Source organism: Macaca nemestrina, chromosome 4, assembly GCF_043159975.1.
Source record: "Macaca nemestrina isolate mMacNem1 chromosome 4, mMacNem.hap1, whole genome shotgun sequence".
Lineage (NCBI taxonomy): Eukaryota > Metazoa > Chordata > Mammalia > Primates > Cercopithecidae > Macaca > Macaca nemestrina.
In genome coordinates, this window is record NC_092128.1 from 54,378,381 (window position 1) to 54,384,505 (window position 6,125).

Genomic DNA, 6,125 nt, shown 5'->3' on the forward strand with positions numbered 1-6,125 from the left:
AGTATTGGGAGAGTTTTTTTTTTTGAGACAAAGCCTCACTCTGTTGCCCAGGTTGGAGTATAGTGGTGCAATCTCTGCTCACTACAACCTCTGTCTCCTAGGTTCAAGCGATCCTCCTGCCTCAGCCTCCCCAGTAGCTGGGATTACAGGCATGTCCCACCAAACCTGGCTAATTTTTGTATTTTTAGTAGAGACAGGGTTTCACCATGTTGGCCAGGCTTGTCTTGAACTCCTGGCCTCAAGTGATCCACCCGCCTTGGCCTCCCAACGTGCTGGGATTACAAGCGTGAGCTACTGCACCCGGCCGGTGTGGGGAGCTCTTACCTGGAGAAAAGGAGAGGCCTGAGAACACCCAGCCTTCCGGGCACTCTGGGGCTGTAGCCTCTCAACTCTTCTTGGCTGCTCTTCTGAGGCTAAAGGAATTCTCACATACCAATTTCAGGGGGAAAATAGGGAGCTGGAAAATAGGGAGCAGTGGTTAAGAACTCTACCTCTTTCTAGCTACTCTGAGCCACAGTTTCTTTATAGGTAAAAGGAAATACTCATAGTGTATTTTTCCAGGTTGCTGTGAGATAATGTAGCATAAGGAATTGAGAGGGCAGTGCTGGGAACATACCAAACAGGGATGAACTCGAAAAACATGTAACAACCAGTAAGGGCAGAGAAGCTCCTTCTTTGCAGATTGGAGGTCAAGATTATGCTGGAGCACGTTCTGGAGAACACTTCAGTGCCAGCATTAACCCATTAGCAGCTGGGCTGTGGGGAGTTTCCAGAGAGGCATTGGGTGAGGAAGAGGGGTGATGCTATTTATAATCAACTATGAAGTTATTTAAATATTTTAATAATCAGCTATGGCTGCATACTATGTAAATAGTAACTGTAGTTCTAAGTAGTAGTAAATATTAATTAATTAGTATAAAGATTAGCTATAGGGCTTTTATAGCTAGATTCCCTCTTCCCCAACACACACACATATACCTCCATTCTTACTTTATTTGTTTATTTTATTTATTTTTGAGACAGAGTCTCACTCTGTTGCCCAGGCTGGAGTGCAATGGTGCGATCTCTGTTTACTTCAACCTCTGCCACCCAGGTTCAAGCGATTCTTCTGCCTCAGCCTCCCCAGTAGTTTGGATTACAGGTACACATTACCACACCCAGCTAATTTTTTGTATTTTTAGTAGAGATGGAGTTTCACCATGTTGGCCAGGCTGGTCTTGAACTCCTGACCTCCTGTGATCCACCTGTCTTGGCGTTCCAAAGTGCTGGAATTACAGGTGTGAGCCACTGCGTCGGGCCTTCATTCTTAACTTTAAAGACAGAAAAACTAGCAAGCACTTAGGAAAGGTACAGGACCAACATGGGTCAGACTTGGATTCCAGCTGTTCAGATGTGCAGTATTCTGGAGCCCAGAAACATGTGTGCACCACCAGCCAGGGGGCAACTGCTTTCAGACAAGCAAAGCTCTGTTCTCAAGGCCCAGAGTTGGGTGGGCCTTCTTGTCATGCTCCACCCAATGTGGATTCTGCAAGTTACCAGACTGGAGTTTCAGGGAGGCATCACTGGTTGGGGGTATGGAAAAACACCCCTGCACTTGCATGGCAAATCAAAAGGAATTCTGTATAAGTTTACTAGGTGCTCTGATCTGAATGTTGGTGTCTCCCTAAAATTTCAATATGTTCCAATATGTTGGAAGCTAATACCCGATGTGATAGTATTACAGGTGGGCCTTCTGGGAAGTGATTAAGTCATGAGGGATCTGCCCACAGGAATGCGATTAATCCATTTATAAAAGAAGTTGGGGGGAGTGCCCTTCCACACCTTCCACCACGTGATGAAGTGACACAAGGCACCACTGGTGAAGCAGACAGCAGCCCTCACCAGACATCAACTTTGCTGGAGCCCTGATCTTGGACTTGCCAGCTCCAGAATTGTGAAAAATAACTTTCTGTTGTTTATACATTGCCCAATCTAAGGTATTTTGTTATAGCAGCCCGAACTGAATAAGACACTTGGGCTGCCTTAACAAAGAACCACCAACTGTGTGGCTTAAACAACAGAAATTTATTTTCTCACTGTTGCAGAGGCTAGAAGTTTAAGATCAAGGTGTCAGCAGGGTTGGTTTCTTCTGAGATCCATGAGGAAGGATCCGTTCCAGGCCTCCCTCCTTGGCTGTTTTCTCCCTGTGTCTTCACATCACCTTCCCCCATATGTGTGTTTGTGTCCAAATTTTTTCTTCTCCTTCTCCTTCTCTTTTTTCCAGACAGTCTCGCTCTGGTCGCCCAGCCTGGAAAGCAGTGGCACAATCTCAGCTCACTGCAACCTCTGCCTCTCGGGTTCAAGCGATTCTCCTGACTCAGTCTCCCAAGTAGCTAGGATTACAGGCATCTGCCACCATGCCCAGCTAATTTTTGTATTTTCAGTAGAGATGGGGTTTCACCATGTTGGCCAGGCTGGTCTCGAACTCCCAACCTCAGGTGATCCACCCACCTCAGCCTCCCAAAGCACTGGGATTACAGGCATGAGCCACTGAGCCCTGCCCAGCCCCAGTAACCTCATTTTAACTTAATTACCACTTTGCAGATCCCCATCCCCAAATATGGTTACATTCTGAGATAGTGAGGGTTAGGACTTCAATATATGAATTTATGGGGAGACACAGTTTAGCCCATAACAAGTTCATTCTGTCCACCCTGGTGTGGCCAGCGTAGCTTGCAGGCTTCCTTTCTGGCACATGTGGGTATATGTTCCTCTGAGCTTTCCCTCAATGTCCTCTTTTTCTAACTTATTGTTATGAAAATATTTAAACATTTAGTAGAATACATACCTATCCATGTATCCACCCTCACCTAAATTCAATACTGGCTAATATTTGTCAAGTATCATTTATTTATACCTGCACATGTAGGAGACCAGAATATGCTTCCTGTAAATATGAAGGATTGTTGAGCTGAAGACAATTAAGAAGGAGATGGAGAAAGCTCTCTGCCCTCCCTCTATTTGCCTAAAAGTAGGACATAGATTTCCAGAGACAAAAGATATCCTGGCCTCCTCTTCTACCAGGGAGAACAAAGGTTAACTACTAATGACAGCATTGGACCATTTGGGCCTGGAGGTGATACTGGAGGAAATCTACACCAAGCAGCTCTCCTAACCAACCTTTATCTGCCAATTATTTGCCTTCCCACAAGTTGCCACCCCTAGAGACCCAAAGACTATTTATTATGCTTTTGGCTTCCACCAATGCATGGGACAGAGCTGTTTCGGGATGGGACCTGGGTTAGGTTAATTCTAGCTTCTTCTGGGCTGCTGGTTGGAAGTGGCTTCTCAGCACCCCAGCGGCCAGTGGCACCTGGCAGTCTGTGGTGCAGCAGCAACACCAGCTGGTCGCGAAGGCTTTCTCCAGCGTGGCCCGCCTACAGCCCGCTCCTGCTCTACCTTGGCAGTAGGAAAGTGTTGGCATCCCCAGACGACAGGCTCAACAAGAACTCAAGTGCTCATTCAATAAAATATACGCAGTTGAAGAGAAAGTCTGTAATTTGAGTATGTGTGTGGGCAGAACAGTTTCCTACCCCAGCATCCTTGATTATTTGTGCTAATGGGGCAGGGGCTGGGGAGGGGGAGTCTGGGACCCCAGTGTGACCCCCAGACTATTTACACATGGAGAGGCTCTATCTGGCTTCGGGGAACTGTGAGGTCGAGAGATGATAACTTAGGGTTCCTCCCTGGGCATCAGGGAATCCCTGAAATTCTGTGCACATGTTTTTAGGTGTGTCGATATATCTCTTCCTAGGGAGAGAGGCCCTAATTACTGTCAGATTTTTGAAGGAGACCCTGACCCCTAAAGGTGAAAAATCATTACTCTGTGACTAATCCAGATAAAGTTCTGTTGCTTTAATATTAACTTTAGCTCATTTAAAATAAGTTTACCTTTCCTAAGAGATTTCTGTTCAATTGGCTTGGGATTTGGCTAGGTGGTGGGAAAATGTTAAGTAGAGTGAAAAATGTATCACTGATTAACCAGTGGAAATTTATTACAGCAGTTAAGAGCCCTGGGTCTGGAGCAAAACTGCTGAGGTTTGAGGCCCCGTTTTGCTGCTCACTACCTACATGATGTTGGGCAAGTTATTTAAGCTCTCAGAGTTTCAGTTTCTTCCTCTGCAGAATGGGGATGAAAGTAGAATAGTAGCCGGGCGCGGTGGCTCACGACTGTAATCCCAGCACTTTGGGAGGCGGAGGCGGGTGGATCACGAGGTCAGGAGATCCAGACCGTCCTGGCTAACACAGTGAAACCCCGTCTCTACTAAAAATAAAAAAAAAAAAAAAAAAAAAAATTAGCCGGGCGCGGTGGCGGGCGCCTGTAGTCCCAGCTACTCAGGAGACTGAGGCAGGAGAACGGCGTGAACCCGGGAGGCGGAGCTTGCAGTGAGCCTAGATTGCACCACTGCACTCCAGCCTGGGGGACAGAGTGAGACTCCGTCTCAAAAAAAAAAAAAAAAAAAAGAAAGAATACTATAATACTATCTCACGGCATTTTTTGAGGATGAAATGAGCTAACAAACAGTCTTCAGCCCTACATTAGGTGAGTCATTCTTATTTGTTCTATTATTTCTTTATCTATCTATCTATCTATCTATCTATCTATCTATTTATCTATCTATCTATCTATCTACCTATCTATCTATCTAGCTTGAGACAGAGTCTTGCTCTGTTGCCCAGGCTGGAATACAGTGGTGCAATCTCGGCTCACTACAACCTCTGCCTCCCGGGTTCAAGTGATTCTCCTGCCTCAGCCTCCCTAGTAGCTGGGATTACAGGCGTGGGTTACCACGCCCAGCTAATTTTTGTATTTTTTGTAGAGACAGGCACGCTTGATTATTTGTCCCAGCTGGTCTCGAACTCCTGCCCTCTCGAACTCCTGATCTGGCCACCTCTGCCTCCCAAAGTGCTGGGATTACAGGTGTGAGCCACCGCATCTGGCCTATTTCCTATTTAACAAGGTGGAATTATTTCTGGTGGCAGTGCCTTTGTGGCAGGAAGATATTAAGGCTGTGTCCCCTACATCAGAGTAGGCTGGGTTCTCCCATCTCTCTGAGATTCCTTTCTCCTCCCAGGCCATCTAAAGCCAGCTTGGTCTTAAGGCTGATTCAAGAACTACTTTTTCAATATCTCCCAGCACATTCCACGTTCCAACCCAGTTTATCCCTCTCTTCTCAATAGCCTATAACCCCCACGTAAACAAATACCCACACGTATTATGTATATTAGAAATGGGCTGGGCGCGGTGGCTCATTCCTGTAATCCCAGCACTTTGGGAGGCTGAGGCGAGTGGATCATGAGGTCAGGAGTTCCAGATCAGCCCAGCCAACATGGTGAAACCCTGCCTCTACTAAAAATACATAAATTAGCTGGGCGTGGTGGCGGCGCCTGTAATCCCAGCTACTCGGGAGGCTGCGGCAGAAGAACTGCTTGAACCTGGGAGGCAGAGGTTGAAGTGAGCCGAGATCGGGCCATTGCACTCCAGCTTTAGATCACAGGGCAAGACTCCATCTCGGAAAAAAAAAAAAGAAATGGAGTGCTCTTCCTATATCAGGTACTCTGTGTGTGTGTGCATACTTCTATATATAAAACCTCATTTGGTCCTTACAGCAACTCTGTGAGGCATACCTCATACTTTATTAGCCCAATTTTACAGATGGGGAAATTGAGGCACAGATAGGTAAGTGATTATACCTCAATCCATAAAGCTAGTAAATAGTAAATCTGAGATTAAGACCCGCATATTTGAAGCCAATTCACCTTGCTGTTATTTAGTCATTTACTTCCTTGCAACTTCACTTACAGCGTAAGATATTCCCCTTCCTTCCTTCCTTCCTTCCTTCCTTCCTTCCTTCCTTCCTTCCTTCCTTCCTTCCTTCCTCCCTCCCTCCCTCCCTCCCTCCCTCCCTTCCTTCCTTCCTTTTTTAATTGAAACAGGGTCTCACTTGTTGCCCAGGCTGCAGTGCAGTGGCAAGATCATAGCTCACTGCAGCCTTGAACTTCTGAGTTCAAGCGATCCTCTTGCCTCAGCCTCCTGAGTATCTAGGACTACAGGCATGCACCACCATGCCAGCATAATTTTTTAA